Genomic DNA, 16978 nt, shown 5'->3' with positions numbered 1-16978 from the left:
AAACCCAGATTAGGAAGACTTTGGAATGGTCCTGTAAATTGTTGATTATCTGAGTAAAAAATGCATTCTTCCCCTGATGCTTCAATATGTATGATTTCTTTGTCTTCTGTGGAAGTGTCTTATGAAAGGAACAGCTGGCACTAGCCCTACCCTGGGTGTTTGCCTTCCTCCTACCGTTTTCTTTTTTTCCTTTTATTAGGGGGGGAAAAATCTAGCTTATTTTATCCTTCTGCTGGAGCGGAATGATACATTTCTTCTCTCTGTTTTAGGATTGGGAGTGGCGTTTTGTTTTTATCAAATAAAGGAATAAAGTGTACTTGCCAGGCTGAGCTCCCACTGCGAACGGCGGCATTGAGTTCTGAAGGAGGACTTCTTTCAGACGGTGCCCGGTCATACATAGTGTTCTGGGTCATGACTTCCAAAGAGGTGAGGTCTCCTCACTGAGGGTCATTGCATTTTGGCAGCACCAGCAAGAGTTTTGGCACAAGCATGATGATGAGTTTAAACAGTGAAAACACTGAGTATCCTCGGCAGTAGAAATGTGGGTCTGAGAAGGAAGCTACCAGATGTACTGAGTCCCCTGGGACCCTTGTATCCTAATGTGGCCTTAAGAAAGGCCTTTGACCTCTCTTCCTCAGTAAAATTGGGATAGAATATCTTCCCCATAGACTGTTAAGAAGGCACCTGGCTGGCTCAGTCAGCGGAGCATCTGACTCTTGGTCTTGGGTTTGAGCCCTATGTTGGATATAGAGATCACTTAAATAAATAAAGCTTTAAAAAAAAAAAGAAAGGGGGCGCCTGGGTGGCTCAGTGGGTTAAAGCCTCTGCCTTCGGCTCAGGTCATGATCTCAGGGTCCTGGGATCAAGTCCCGCATTGGGCTCTCTGCTTGGCAGGGAGCCTGCTTTCTCCTGTCTCTCTCTGCCTGCCCCTCTGCCTACTTGTGATCTCTCTCTGTCAAATAAATAAATAAAATCTTTAAAAAAAATAAAAAATAAATAAAAAATTTAAAAAAAAGAAAGAAGGAAATCAAGGTTGGCTGGCTGGTCATGTATTCTACACCACTCCGTAATTGCTGCTTGTTGATATTATATTTGTCCTTTTCCTTTCTGGTGTAAACTACGAATCTAATACTTAAAAGCTGGTTATGTTTCTTAGGGTGAATTAGGGGTTTAGGGGTGTTTTTTATTATTGTGTTTTATAATTACATATGTAATAGGTGATTTTTTTTTTAAGATTTTAGTTATTTGAAAAAAAAAAGACATCTTACTTACTTGAGAGTGCGATCATGTGGGGGGAGTACGAGCAGGGGGAGGGGCAGAGGGAAAGGGAGAAGCAGACTCCCTGCTGAGAGCGGAGCTGGGTTTCAGGGCTCCATCCTAGGACTCCAAGATCTTGACCTGAGCTGGCAAATGTGTAACTGACGAGACACCCAAATACCGTGACAGGTGATTTTATATGTAGCAGGTGTTTGATGAAACAAACATAGACACAAGCCCAGGGGTACCTCCATGAAAACAGCTCTGCCTTGACTGCTCACTTACTGTTGAGCTTTGGGAGGAGCTGTAGTGTTTTTTTTTTTTAATTTTTAATTTTTAATTTTTTTTTAAACTTTTTTTTTTTAAGATTTTTATTTATTTGATAGACAGAGAGAGATCACAAGTAGGCAGAGAGGCAGGCAGAGAAGAGAGGGGGAAGCAGGCTCCCCGCTGAGCAGAGAGCCCGATGTGGGGCTCGATCCCAGGACCCTGAGATCATGACCTGAGCTGAAGGCAGAGACTTAAACCACTGAGCCACCCAGGCGCCCCGAGCTGTGGTGTTTTTTTGGGGCAGGGGACCTTGGAGGCATTGGTCTCTGTCAAGATGAGCAGAGAACTGAAATAGTCTGAGGACCAAGGTCTCTCTGTTAACTAACTACCATTGTTTAGATTTTTTTTTAAAGATTTTATTTATTTATTTGACAGAAATCACAAGTAGGCAGAGAGGCAGGCAGAGAGAGAGGGGGAAGCAGGCTCCCTGCTGAGCAGAGAACCCAATGCGGGGGCTCGATCCCAGGACCCTGAGATCATGACCTGAGCCGAAGGCAGAGGCTTAACCCACTGAGCCGCCCAGGCGCCCCTCCCTGACTTTTTAAAAGTAATCTCTATGCCTACTGTGGAGACTCATGGCCCTGAGATCAAGAATCACAAGCTCCAGGGACGCCTGGGTGGCTCAGTTGGTTGGACGACTGCCTTCGGCTCAGGTCATGATCCCGGAGTCCCGGGATCGAGTCCCACATCAGGCTCCCAGCTCCATGGGGAGTCTGCTTCGCTCTCTGACCTTCTCCTTGCTCATGCTCTCTCTCACTGTCTATCTCTCAAATAAATAAATAAATGAAATATTAAAAAAAAAAAAAAAAAAAGAATCACAAGCTCCAACAGCTGAGCCAGCTGGGCACCCCAGCACTATTTAGATTTTTAAGGAATGTCTTTGGAGATTGTTGGTGCCCAGTTTTGTTTTCTTGAATCTCACCAGCGAAGTAGGAGGAGCATAGACTAGCGAGGTTGCCATATGAGTTGAGTGACCGGAAGTGCTTTTTCTTTTTCTGTGTAGTGTTGATACCTTTTGTAGTTATCAACAGGGCATGCCTTAGAGTGAAAGTCCTAGGTTTTCAAAGGACCAGACCTGTACTGATTTTTTCCCCACGTGATCATATGACCTCCTGACTGGGTAACTTCTAAAACTGACTTTGCAGCTAGCATGCACTGTAAGAGACCTGGAGCAAGTGGGTGCCCCTCGTCATATGTTGGCAGGAGCAGATGCTTTACCTGGAACATGTAATTCAGTAGGGCTGTAGGGTTGGAATTCTTTAGAACAAGAATTTCCCCCTTTTTTTGGTTCCTAGGAAGAACTGAGAAGGGAATGTCTGAACCTTACTCTGTAAAATCGGCATCCTCCCTGGAAATCAGAACTGTTTTCGGCTTCCTTGAGCACAAATATTTGGAGTGTGATGAGGGTACAGGCAGTAGTACCCAGCTTCGAAGCAGGGATTAATTGTCCTAAAGGCAAAAATTGGTTTCCAGCCCCCAGGTGACATGGGCACTGTGTTTTACGATTTTGTGCTGGGTGGGGGCTGCCTCTGGGTTCCAGTGGGGAAGTCTCCAGGTGATTTCCAGGTGGTAGAGGCATTTGGTTTCTGACCTTTGTGTTAGAGGCAGATGAGGGTAGAGCTATTGGTTGTTATCAGATAAGAAAATGACCTGATACCACTAGAGGGGAGTTGAAAATAAAGCTGTAAATGCTCACTCTAAATCCTCTAAGAGGCCAGAGGGGAAGCAGAGTGCATAGGGCTGCTCCCAGTCTGGGAGTTGTCCCAGACTGTGCAGAACCAGTGCGGTCCAGAGGAGGCCACAGTATAGAAGCTGATCAGTAGAGCCGGAGGAACCCCAATGTGGAAGCAAGTCCATTTCCTGTTAATTGTCAGGGGATTATTGACCTTGGAGTTTTATTTCAGATCTGCATCTGAGGTGGAGCAGCCCGGACATCCAGTTGTGTACAGAGTGACACCCATGTTCCTTAGCTAGTTTTGCTCATGTAGATTGTCTGAAGCACAGAAATATTACACTCATATGAGATGATGGGTGACTGGCTTATTTGTATTTTGTATGTCTGTTTTAAAGTGTCTATTTCGTGTCAGGTCCTTACTGTGCTTTGTGTGCATTAGCACACCTTATGAATCTGTGCTTATTATTGGAAAAAGTTAAAGACAAGGAATTTGATCTAGGAGTGTGTAAGATTAAATACGGACTATTAAGCAGTCTTACAAGACAGCCTAGCCTACGGACTAGGACTGTAGTCCTAGTCCTGTGGACAGGACTGTAGTCCTAGTCCTGTGGACAGGACTGTCTGCCGGCATGCAACGGGCAGGCCCTGTTGGTGCTGGCCTTCAGCGATTTGTGCTTCGTACAGCAGGTGTTCTTTTAGTCCCTGTCTTGCTCTGGGCACTGTGCAAGGCTCCAGGGTTGGATCTGGTGGTGGTTGAGACAGGTATGGGCCCTGCCCCAACCAGGCAAAAGAGGGAAGAGAAGTAAAGATTATTTCCTCTCCATTGGTATTTTTCCGAAGAAAGTGTGTTTGGAGAGGCTGAGGGTCCCATTCCTGGGAAGTGACCATAGGTAGTCCGTGTGCCTTTGGTTCATCATAAGGGGTAGTGGGAGGCTAGGCCTGTTTCAGAGGGCAGTATGAGGGATCAGGGAGAGGACCCTGGAGAGCCTGGGAGGCAGTTCTGGATGATGATGATGAGGAGGAGGAGGAGGAGGAGATTTTTATTGAAATATAGTTGACACGTAGTGGTACATTCATTTCAGGTGTCCAATGCAGAGATTAGCCAATTCTGCAGTTCTAGATTATTTTCAAAACTAGGCTGATATTTGGGCACACACAGATGTGTCTGTGACCTGTTGAACCAGTTCCTGGCCCCGACGCTGTGCCTCAGGTGATCCTGGTGGGGCCTGCAAAATGGTGTTTCAGAGAGTGGTTAAAGTGACCTCTGGGAGCCCCCTTGGTTTGGTGGTGATTTGGATAAGGATGTGTGAGGTATTTGGAGGATAATTGAGGAAGCTGCAGAAGAGAGGGGAGGGGAGGGAGAAGATAACAGTGAGGAGGAACTTTGTTAGGTTTGTTCTGGTTAATCCCCAAGTCAGCTGGAGGACGTAGGAGGCACAGGGGATAGGGAGAGCTGGGGACTAGAGACCACTGTGGGGTCAAGCCGGCTAGCAGTAAGGATGAGAGATGTGTGCAGAGACTTTGGCCAGCCTTGAAATGATGGATTCATGTGTAAATAGAGATAGCTTCTGAACAGAAACCGAAGCGGTGAGGTTGGGCTAGGCCAGAGTTGAACTGTGGAATCTGAAAGGCTGTGCTGGTGTGCTTTAGCAGGGAAGCAAGTTAAAGCCCTTCAGGCTGTGGGAGCAGGAAAATAGGCAGTGGAAGGAATAATGCCTGGAGGGGACACGTTTTGGTCACCCACTTAAAGATAAGCAGCACACCTTTACTTTGTTCCTGGGAACCAGTTGAGAGATGGCTCAAGGAGCCACACAGGTGGCTGCAATGTCAGCTTAATACCTAACAGCTGTTGGAGAGTGTGGGACCAAGGGAATGGACTGGAGGTTCCTTTTTTTTTTTTTTTTTTTTAAGATTTTATTTATTTATTTGAGAGAGAGAGAGAGACAGTGAGAGAGAGCATGAGCGAGGAGAAGGTCAGAGAGCGAAGCAGACTCCCCATGGAGCTGGGAGCCTGATGTGGGACTCGATCCCGGGACTCCAGGATCACGCCCTGAGCCGAAGGCAGTCGTCCAACCAACTGAGCCACCCAGGCGTCCCTGGACTGGGGGTTCCTAATGCCAAACCCCAGATATAGAGGTATGCGCCTAGTTTCCCGTGGCACGGCCCTCTGTGTTCACCCTTCCTGGCGGGGTTTTCTTTCTGCAAGTGCTGCTTTACATAGTCTTCAGGTTCTTCCAGGGTTGGTTTGGTTTTATGTTTACCTCATCTTGTTATTATTTTCTTTTTTATTTTAAAGCAGGCTCCACACACAATAAGGGGCTTGAATTTACCACCCTGAGATCAAGAGTTGCATGTTCTATCAACAGAGCCAGCCAGGTGCCCCTAAAAAAATGTGTGTGTGTGTAGAGGAAAAAAAAATCAATTCTTTATTTTTAATAGAGAAAAAATTGGCATGTAACATCATGTTACTTTTAGGTGTGTGACATAATAATTGGGTCTTTGTATATATTTTAAAAATTTAAAAAAACTTTTTAAACTGTGCTAGTATAAAATAAAACAAAGGGGTGCCTGGGTGGCTCAGTTGTTAGGCATCTGCCTTTGGCTCAGGTCATGATCCCAGGGTGCTGGGATCGAGCTCCACATTGGACTTCCTGCTTAGCGGATAGCCTGCTTCTCCCTTTCCCACTCCCCCTGCTTGTGTTCCCTCTCTTGCTGTCTCTCTGTCTCAAATAAATAAATAAAAGTTTTAAAAATAAAATAAAACAAAAATAGAGAAAACAAGGAACCCCCCCAAAAAAAGTATAGCTTAGTGAATTACAAGGTCAAGAAATACAACTTTGCTGGCCCCACTAGAGGGCCCTTGGTGGGTCCCATCCCTGCTATAGCCCCTTCTCTCCTTCCTTCCAAAAGTGATCCCCAACCTACCTTTGTATCCATTTCCTTCTGTTTCTTTTTGGTTTTACCTCCCAAATGTGTATCCTTAGACATTGTAGTTCAATTTTGTCCATTTTTAAAACTTCATATATCTTGGGGCGCCTGGGTGGCTCAGTGGATTAAAGCCTCTGCCTTCGGCTCAGGTCGTGATCTCAGGGTCCTGGGATCGAGCCCTGAGTCGGGCTTTCTGCTCAGCAGGGAGCCTGCTTTCCTTCCTCTCTCTCTGCCTGCCTCTCTCCCTACTTGTGATCTCTCTCTGTCAAATGAATAAATAAAAAATCTTTAAAAAAAAAAAAGTGGGAGCCCAAATAACCATCTTCTTTAAAAAAAAAAAACCACCAAAACTTCATATATCTTTTAAGTCTCTTTGATCTATAGATACTCCCTCTGTCCCTTTCCTTGCAATTATCTGCTCAAGCCCTTGGACCCTTAGACTCCATGTGGGAGTCTTCCTACAGTCCAGGTGTAGCTGATGGTGTCTTAGGGTGCAGGTGGGCATGATCTTTTTCATACTTCCTGTGAATGGGTGGCTGGATCCAAAGGCATGATCCACCTCAGGTTCGGACCCTCTGGCACAGCTGGGGTGGTCTGCATCTTTCCTCCGGAGGGCAGCTTTCCTCTTGTTACAGGCTGCTCACAGCTGGTACCCAGAGCACTGCTTCCATGAGGAGAGGCCAGGCCCAGCCCAGCCCAGCCTCTCAGTGGCTCTGCAGTCCTCGCCAAACCAGTCTCTCTGGGACTGGTGTGACAGGGTATTGCAAGAGGAAGAGCCGGGGTATCTCCTCTGGCCTCATTCAACGGGAGGGGCTCACAGCACCACCCACTTTGCAGGCCCTCCCCACTAACTCATGGTGCTTCTGCCTTTCCTTATCTGTCCCTCTTGTCTCCTTTCTTCAGCTTTCCTCCCTTCCTTTCTCCCTGTGTTTCTGTGGTGTTCTGATGGGAAAAAGATTTGAGGCTTAGGAGAGGGTTCTCATCCTGTTTGTTTGCTCACCATCTTAGGGACTGTGGAAGCCTCATTTTACTCATCTATAAAATGAAGGTGTTGGTCTTGATGATTTAAATGGTTGCCTCATACTTTGTCCTATGACTGTTGTGTTTTACAAATTCTCTCTGTCTGGAAGCTGTTTCCCAGGATTTTCTTCTCGTTCTAGGGCACGTTTTGGTCACCCACTTAAAATGGTAAGGAAACGGAGAAATGGGTAGAGCTTAGAGAATGGCCACAATCCAGTCTTTCCTCTCATCAGTGCCATTAGGCCGGTGGGCTGGGTGAGCAGTGGAAGGCTCATGTGGGCCCTGGTCGTGGCCTCACCTACTGGTCTCAAGCTCTGGGGACAGAAACCTGCCTTTCAGTATAGGGAAGTGTGTCAGCTGCCAGTGCTGCGGCTGTGCCGGCAGGTGGCTGAGGATATGGGCATGTGGAGGGCCAGGGGTGGTTTCAGTGTGAGAAGAGGCCCAGGCTTCAGGCCTGGGAACTTGTCAGCTGGCCCTGGCTTTCTTGTTTGCGGGCCCCACCCAGCTTACCCCAGAATTTGATGGGCAGCCCAAGCATGTATCTGATGTGAGGGCAACTCTGTGCTTATTTCAGACAGCTGCTGCCTGACCCAGTATTGCTGTGAGGATCTGGAGGTAAAGGACTCTGCTGGTGGCTAGGCTAAACCTTCGTATGTACTATATGCCGAGCCCACTGCCCTACCAGCGGGAACTGCCCCCCAAGGAGAGGTATCATGTACTGTACCAGGATTTATCTGGCCTCCCCCTGGTGCTGAGACACTTAACATATGCCTGTGGTGTTTGTTTGTTATTACTTCACACATTCTACATTTCATTTATTTTATACAGAAGTAATTTCAAAGCCAAGTAAATTCAGATTTTTGCATGCATTGTGTCTGTCCACTAAGGTTGCTTAGGCCTAAGGAGGTAGACCAGGTTTTGTTTTCTTGGTGTGAATCCAAGTTTTCTGAGGGCTGTCCTTTAGGGAGGAGAATGTAAGGAATTCCAGAGTCAGGGAAGTGTGGGCTGTGCTGGAGGAAGGGGAGGAAGGGCTGCTTCTAGAAGCTGCTTAGCAATGCTCAGGAGCTGCCCAGAGGAGTGGGTGTCAGGCAGCCAGCATGGCGGTGAGGGGAGTGCAGAATCTCCTGTGTGAGAGATCTTTACCATTTCATTTAAAAATTGAATTACTCAGGGGACGCCCGGGTGGCACAGGCTGTTGAGCATTCAACTCTTGGTTTCAGCTCAGGCGGTGGTTGTGGGATCCAGCCCTGTGTGGGGCTCCATGCTCAGCAAGGAGTCTGCTTAAGACTTTCTCTCCCTCTGCCCCTCCACCTTGCACTCCACTACCTTTCTCTCTCTCTCAAATAAATAAATAAATCTTGAGAAAAAATTGAATTACTCAGATTTTTGTGAGACACAACTATGGCTGCTTGGTTCATGTGGAAAAGCAGGAGTGAAAGCTGTTTCCTAGTGTTGGCTGCTCTGGTGTCTCAGGTGTCCGTGATCAGCTAGCAGTGAAAGTACTTAGAGAGCAGCCCTGCTTTTACCTCAGGGGGTCAGCAAGTAGTAGGTCCTGGCCAATTTATCCTGGGCCAGAGCTGAGTTTTCTCATTCTTCAGGCTTTGAAAGTATGTTCTTGTTCTTTTTTTTTTTTTTTTAAAGATTTTTTTTTCTTTATTTATCTGACAGAGATCACAAGTAGGCAGAGAGGCAGGCAGAGAGAGAGGAGGAAGCAGGCTCCCTGCAGAGCAGAGAGCCCGATGTGGGGCTTGATCCCAGGACCCTGGGATCATGACCTGAGCCGAAGGCAGAGGCTTAACCCACTGAACCACCCAGGTGCCCCCCCCCTTTTTTCTTAAGATTTTATTTATTTATCGGGGGGGGGGGTGAGCAAGCACAGGCAGACAGAATGGCAGGCAGAGGCAGAGGGAGAAGCAGGCTCCCTGCCGAGCAAGGAGCGGGATGTGGGACTCAATCCCAGGACGCTGGGATCATGACCTGAGCCGAAGGCAGCTGCTTAACCAACTGAGCCACCCAGGCGTCCCGAAAGTATGTTCTTTTATAGATAAAGCTGTTTCACCGAATCTCTTGGTAACTAGTAGCTTTGGAGTTTTTTGTTTTTGTTTTTGATGTCACCGTTTTGTAAAAAATTGAAGCATAATTTATACATGTAGCAAAATACATATATCATAAATGTATAGCTAAGCACACTTTTACATATGTATATGCCACTCAGATCAAGATATAGAACATTTCCAGAAGGTTCCATCATGCCTTTCCCCAGTCACAGCATCTCACCATAAGTAGGCGCTCTTCTGACCTCTGTCCTTGGGCTTAGTTTTGCTGCTCTTGACCTTCCTGTAAGTGGAGTGATAGAGTGTGTGTGTGTGTGTGTGTACTCTGATTTGTCTGCTTTTTTCTTGCTGAACATTAGGTCTCTGACATTTGTGTGGTCTGTACAACAGAATAATATACAACACAAAAGAGTGTTGTATAGTATTTCATATGAATATATCACAATTTACTGCTCTTCTTGTTGGTGGACATTTGGGCTGTGTCCAGTTTTTGATATCACAAATAACACGGATACAAATGTTCTTGTCCATGTCTTCTGTTGGTGTATACCTAAGAATGAATTGCTGGATATATTTGATATTTTAATCACTGGGAAGAATTTTGTATACATGCCTTGTAAAAATACAAGGATTTTTATTTACTTATTTGACAGAGAGAGAGGGAACAGAAGCAAGGGGAATGGGAGAGGGAGAAGCAGGCTTCCTGCTGAGCAGGGAGCCTGATGCGGGGCTCGATCCCAGGACCCTGGGATCATGACGTGAGCTGAAGGTAGACACTTAACGCCTGAGCCACCCAGGCGCCCCTCTATTTTATTTTTGAACTTTTTACTATGGAGAATTTCAAGTACGCTCAAACACTGGAACAGTGAATCTCTACTCACACTTTCAACCACTACCCCACCCCACATAATTTTGAACCATGTTTCAGACACCTATCATTTCATCCCTCAGTGGTTTGGTGTATGGCTCTAGAAGATAATGTAACATCTGCTGAAGGGCTTCATGCTCCTTCTCTCTGGTCCTGGTGTTGTTTACGGTTTGTATCATGGTCCTCATGACAAGGTATGCCTCCTAGTTCTTGTTACTCCTCATCGTGGTGAAGTTGCCTAGGTCCCCTGGTCTCTCCAGGCAGCCTTCGAACCAGGAACTAGCATGATAGAGAGTTGGGAAGGTCACGTTAGGACTTTGGAATGTCATTCTCTGTTGTGAGCACCACTTTCTGTTGGGTTGATTGTTCATGTGTATAAGTTAGGCTGATCTTAGAGAAAGTTGAGTGTGGGCTGGGGAGTACTTCTGTGCTTGGGTGCCCGACAGCCTGTCCCGATGGCTGCCCTGGCTTGGGATAGATGGTTCTTCCCCCAGGGCCCCAAGAGTGGAGGGTGCCACCTACAGGACGGATGGACTCCGGCATTCCTGTCGGGCCCTACTCCATAGTTGAAGGACAGCAGGCATCAAACTTAGATTTGGACACAATGAGGTAGGAAAGGTTAATGTTTTTCAGAACAGTGAAATCACAGGATGAAGATTAGACTTGGGGGCCCATAATAGTCTCTAGCTTCCCTCCCCAGTCCTTGTGTTCAGCCCTGGAGTTGTTCTGGGGTGGGCCCAGAAGGTGGCCTGGTTCAGAGGGCTGGTCCAGGGAAGAAACAATGGGAGCAAAGAACACTACAAATACCTTATTATTTGGAGTCACTCACCCATAAATTCTCCATAGCAATTTTCCTCTGAGGTAGTCAAGTCTGACTAGAAAAACATAGCACCATGTTTTGATTCATTAGTCATCTGGATGCTCACCCTCCCATACTGTCATGCTGCCTGACCACAAAGTACCACTACTCCCAGTCTGCACTTACGATACCTGCCACCCGTCATGGCCCATAGTCCGGCAATACGAGAGGGGCTGCTCTCTGTTTCAACCTGTCCCACCCGCCTTCCTCTTCTTATGCTGTTAATGAAGGAGTTTGCCAATAACTCACTTCTAGTGAAAATAAGGGAAAAGTCACTCATCTCTTCAGGCAGGAATGTAAATTGAAGGCATTTTTGGAAATATCTATCAATTCTAATATATATAACCTTGGGCCTAACAAATCCACATCCAGGATTTTGTGCTCCGATTTCCTCCCAGAAGAAAGCAAGTATAAAAGTGAGAGCTTTGGGGCGCTTGGGTGGCTCAGTGAGTTAAAGCTGCTGCCTTTGGCTCAGGTCATGATCTCAGGATTCTGGGATCGAGCCCCGCATAGGGCTCTCTGCTCAGTGGGGGGCCTGCTTCTCCTCTCTCTCTCTCTCTCTCTCTCTCTCTTTCTCTGCCTACTTGTGATCTCTGTCTGTCAAATAAATAAATAAAAATCTTAAAAAAAAAAAAAAGTGAGAGCATCCTTGAGAGCAAAACAGGCAGGTTATAGACACTTAGATGTGCTACAAGCAGCAAGGATCAGTCAGGAGGTGGGTCCAGCCACTGGGGCTGACGTCTCCCAGTTCTAGTAAAATTTAAAAAGCAATAATTATGAAATATGTGATTTCATTTGGGCTTTAAGAATGAATTAAAGAGGGACGCCTGGGTGGCTCAGTTGGTTAAGCAGCTGCCTTCGGCTCAGGTCATGAGCCCAGCATCCTGGGATTGAGTCCCACATCGGGCTCCTTGCTCAGCAGGGAGCCTGCTTCTCCCTCTGCCTCTGCCTGCCATTCTGTCTGCCTGTGCTCTCTCCCTCTCTCTCTCTGATAAATAAATAAAATTAAAAAAAAAAAAAGAATGAATTAAAGAGGGTTGCCTATGTGGCTCAGCTGGTTAAGCCTCTGCCTTCAGCTCTGGTCATGATCTCAGGGTCCTGGGATTGAGTCCCGCATTGGGCTCTTTGCTCAGCAGGGAGCCTGCTTCTCCCTCTGCCTGCCACACCCCCTGCTTGTACTCTCTCTCTCTGACAAGTAAATACATAAAATCTTATTAAAAAAAGAATGAATTAAAGAGGGGTGCCTGAGGGGCGTCTGGGTGGCTCAGTGGGTTAAGCCGCTGCCTTCAGCTCAGGTCATGATCTCAGGGTCCTGGGATCGAGTCCCGCATTGGGCTCTCTGCTCAGCAGGGATCCTGCTTCCTCCTCTCTCTCTCTGCCTGCCTCTCTGCCTACTTGTGATCTCTCTCTGTCAAATAAATAAATAAAATCTTTAAAAAAAAAAAAAAAGAGGGGTGCCTGAGTGTCTCATTTGTTTGGGCCTCTGCCTTTGGCTCAGGTAATGATTTCAGGGTCCTGGGATCAAGGCCTGGGTTAGGCTCCCTACTCAGTGGGGAGTCTCCTTCTCCCACTGCCTCCCCCACCCCCTGCCCCCAATCATGCTCATGCACTTGTGTTCTATCTCTCTCAAATAAAAAAATCTTAAAAAAAAATTAAAAAAAAAAGAATTAAAGAGAGGTTGGTTCAGTCAGTTAAGCATCTGACTCGATTTCAGCTCAGGTCTTGATCTCAGGCTCTTGAGTTCAAGCCCCTCATTGGGCTTGCAGGGGGCCTACTTTAAAAAAAAAAAAAAAGTGAATGGGGCGCCTGGGTGGCTCAGTGGGTTAAAGCCTCTGCCTTCAGCTCAGGTCATGATCTTAGGGTCCTGAGATCGAGCCCCACATTGGGCTCTCTGCTCAGTGGAGAGACTGCTTCCCTTCCTCTCTCTGCCTGCCTCTCTGCCTACTTGTGATCTCTCTCTCTCAAATAAATAAATAAAATCTTTAAAAAAAAAAGTGAATGAATTCAAGAGAGATGTGCCTGTTTATGGATTTAGAGACACAGTAAATGTCTCATTTGTGGAGAGCTTAAAAAATTAAGTCCAGCATGGAACCTACTTTAAAAGAAAAAGAATGAATTAAAGAGAAATGTACTTGTTTATGGATTTAGAGACACATTAAATATGCCATTTGCAGACAGCTACTGAAGAAACCCAGCCTGCTCATCTGAGGGCCTGGGAAAGAAGCCTGCTTTTCACTTGTGCTCTGTTGTATTACTGGAATTTGTTTTACCTCCATATGAATTACTTGTTTTTTTAGAGAGGGGAGGGACAGAGGAAGAGAATCCCCAAGCAGGACCCCCTCCCGTCCAAGTGCGGAGCCCATTATAGGGCTCCATCCTGCTATCCATAAGAGCATGACCTGAGCCAAAACCAAGAGTTGGATGCTTAACTAACTGAGCCACCCAAGTGCCCCCATATGAATTACTTTTATTGCATTAAACCCGAAGGTAAGGACCAGACAGCCGATGGCATCATTGTGAGGCGTGCTGTGTGTCTTCCAAGTTGTGGTCGGGAATTGTTAGTGGGGAATGTGATGCTGACAAACGCTGGGTTAAGCTTGTGTAGATCTTGAGATTTGCTCTGGTACTTCTGATCTTGGTGATGGTCTAGTCAGGGTTTTTTCTTTCGGGAGGGAGGGCCCCTGGGAAGGGAAGATGAAACTATTTTTAAATCTTAAGCAAACATAGCCCAATGTAGTAATTTCAGGCCCCAGTGTGACATTTTCTTCCATTATAACCCAAGTCACTTTTAAAACAAACAAAGCCCTTTTTTTGTGTATATTTTGTGTTCATAGTGTTTCTGGAGGAAATGCTTTTAAAATACCTCCATTTCCCCTTTATAAACTTGGAGGGCTCGGAGGCTTAGTGGGATGTGTGTTTTGAATCATGCAGTCTGGGAGTTTGGGGCTTGGACCCTGCAATGTTAGTGGGCAGAGTGCTGGGGTGTGAAGTAAGTGGTGGGCTTAAGGTTACATAGGCTGTCAAGTTTACAGAGCTCATGGGCTGACTTTGCCTCACAACTGTTGATGAATATCCCTGCTCTGCCAGGGAAGAATTGAGGTCCTGAGAGAGGAGGTGGACCATGCCCCACATTCCTTTTTTTTTTTAAGGATTTATTTGAGAAAGCGGGGGCGGAGAAAACAGAAAGGAGGGGGTGGACAAGCAGACTTGGCACTGAGTGCAGAGTCTGATGTGGAGCTTCATTTAATGACCCTGAGATCATGACCTGAGCTGAAATCAAGTCATTTGCTTAACCGACTTGAGCCACCCACGTGCACCCCCACCCCCTTAAAAGATTTTCAAAATTTATTTGAGAGAGAGAGTGTACATACGCATGGGCAGGGGCGGAGGGAGAGGGAGTAAGAATCCAAGCAGACTCTGCACTGAACGTAAAGCTCAATGCAGGGCATGGAACTTGATACCATGACCTTGAGATCAGGACCTGAGCCAAAATCAAGAGTCAGGCACTCAACCAACTGAGTCACTCAGGTGCCCTGAGATGCTACTTGTTCTAATGATCAGCACTGGTTAAGGAGGTACCCACCAGTTTACTCTAAAGTTGCTGTTTTCCCCTTTGCCATTAGTGAGTAGTTTATGGTGGGACACTTTGAGATTGTGTAGATACCTTGTTTTTCGTTAAACTCTGACCTTCTACTTTCAGCATCTATTGATCCTTTTAAGATCGTTCCTTCTGTGTTGGTGTCATCTTATTCTAAGAAGAGTTTTCTTGCCTCCCCCATTTATTTATTCATTGGGTTATTGGTTTATTAGTTCATATTGCTGACTCAGTGTGATTCTCTCTCTTTTTTTTTAAGATTTTATTTATTTATTTGACAGAGAGATCACAAGTAGGTAGAGAGGCAGGCAGAGAGAGAGGGGGAAGCAGACTCCCCGCTGAGCAGAGAGCCCGATGTGGGGCTCAATCCCAGGACCCTGAGATCATGACCTGAGCCGAAGGCAGAGGCTTTAACCCACTGAGCCACCCAGGCGCCCCTCATTGTGATTCTTGTCATTATTTTGATGTCCAGGTTGTCCCCTGTTTGGCAGTGGGAGTCCCTTCTGTGTTCTTTTGACATGTCTGCATCGTTGTTTGAGCACTCCCTGGCTTTCCTTTTTTTTTTTTTCTTTTTCTCCCTGACTTTCTCATGCAACTAGATATTCCAGCCTCCTTGACCCCAGCCTGAGACCAGCCATTTCCACAAGGAGCTGTGCTGCCGTTTAGTTGACATGGTATTGAGAAACCAAGATATAGATGCATGATACATCTTTTTATTTATTGAAAGTCTGCTAAAACTAACGTATTTAGTTGCTTAATCATGTTGCAGTTGAATAAAGGAGTTTCACGATGTCCAGTTTTTGATTTTTGTTGTTAAGTGGAACAAGTGAACACGATATCAGCAGAGTAAGCTGGACTTCAGCAACAACATAAAAGAATGAATGCCCTTCCCGCTCAAAAAGAATGTATTGCTACTTAATTGGTAGGGAAATGATCAGAACCACTGAACTGATCTCTAAAGAGGAAGGATAGGGGCGCCTGGGTGGCTCAGTGGGTTAGGGCCTCTGCCTTCGGCTCGGGTCATGGTCTCAGAGTCCTGGGATCGAGCCCCGCATTGGGCTCTCTGCTCGGCAGGGAGTCTGCTTTCCCCCTCTCTCTCTGTCTGCCTCTCTGCCTACTTGTGCTCTCTGTCTGTCAAATAAATAAATAAATAATCTTAAAAAAAAAAAAAACTTTAAAAAAAATTAAAAAAAAAATAAAGAGGAAGGATATCTCCAGCTGTTGATACTAGGGACCCTGAAATCCAGCTCCCGAGGCAGTGCCCATGACTGTCATCAGGACTTTGAACTAAAGGTGCAGTGTCCCTTGAGGCAGTGGAGCATATGTACCCTGTGTTTCTGGTGGTCTTGACATAGTTCTCCCCCAGGCAGGTGCCGGTGTCATGGGAAGACGTGGGGCTGACCCCTGTCCTCCCTGTGTCATCATTCGACTACATGGGGAAATAAGAGCTGAGAATTTAACGAAATAGGAAAGGCGTGTCGGAGGGCTTATTAGATAATGGATGGCTGCATTTGGCAGTTTCCTGGAGGAAGCAGCATTTGGGGACTGGGAGCTGGAGGGTGAGAGGGAGCTAGAAAAAAAAAATCCACTTAATGAACGCTTATGAGTACTTCTTTTTGTGCCAGGCAGTGAGGGTGGGCCTGATCCCACAGGCAGCTGCCATGAGCTGCCTGGAATGCAAGAGCCATGTGATGGCAGTTGTGGCTTGGGCAAGGTAATCTGGTGAACTGGGCTCCGGGTACCGGCTCTGCCTCTTACTGGCTGTGGATCTGTTTTCTTCATGTCATAAAGGAGATGTTCTGTAGGGTTGCTGTGAGGGTGCGGGTTTACATGCCAGTCTTAAGGGGTTGCATCCAGAACATGATCCTCCTCATTATGGCAGCTCAGTGCAGGTTAAAACCAGGGGGATAAGGTCCCTGAGGAAGCAAGCTTAGGTTGGCCTTGGGTGGCCAGTGCAAAAAGGGGTACTTTCTGCTCCCCTCTTCCTGAGAAGTCTCACGCTTGACCCTGGAGATGTCTAGCTCGTTGTGAAGTAGTAAAGCAAAGGGAAGGCATTCACTTCGGTGGATTGCCACGTTTGAGCTAAAACACTGATTTGTGCTTGTCGAACACCTGTTCCGTTGAAGGGTTGGGTTGTCGTGGGAGTGAGCAGTTCGGGTTAAGTGGAGCCTAATTGTGCTGTGGGAACATCTGTGGCTCTGTGTTCAGGAGGGCGTGGTATGGAGTGGGCTCGTTAAATGAGAGGCAGGGGTTGGACATGCTTGGGTAGGAGGAAAAGCACTCTTAGAGTGTCGAAAGAAGGGCAGTCCTTGGGAGAAATGGACTTGGAGCCCACTCCTGAAGGTAAGTAGAGAACCTGAAGGTTTGGTAGACGTGTCAGTGCTGGGCAATG

General features: G+C 46.6%; 1 protein-coding gene across 3 annotated transcripts in view; it reads left to right on the top strand.

The window, feature by feature from the left end:
* The window catches only part of DAG1 (dystroglycan 1), a 69958-nt gene that overhangs the window by 15032 nt on the left and 37948 nt on the right, over positions 1 to 16978 (top strand). The gene's annotated exons all lie outside the window — the stretch shown is intronic.

This window comes from Neovison vison, chromosome 6, assembly GCF_020171115.1.
Source record: "Neovison vison isolate M4711 chromosome 6, ASM_NN_V1, whole genome shotgun sequence".
Taxonomy (NCBI): Eukaryota; Metazoa; Chordata; class Mammalia; order Carnivora; family Mustelidae; genus Neogale; species Neogale vison.
Note: the sequence above shows the minus strand (reverse complement) of the source record. Positions and strands in the feature narration are given on the sequence as shown.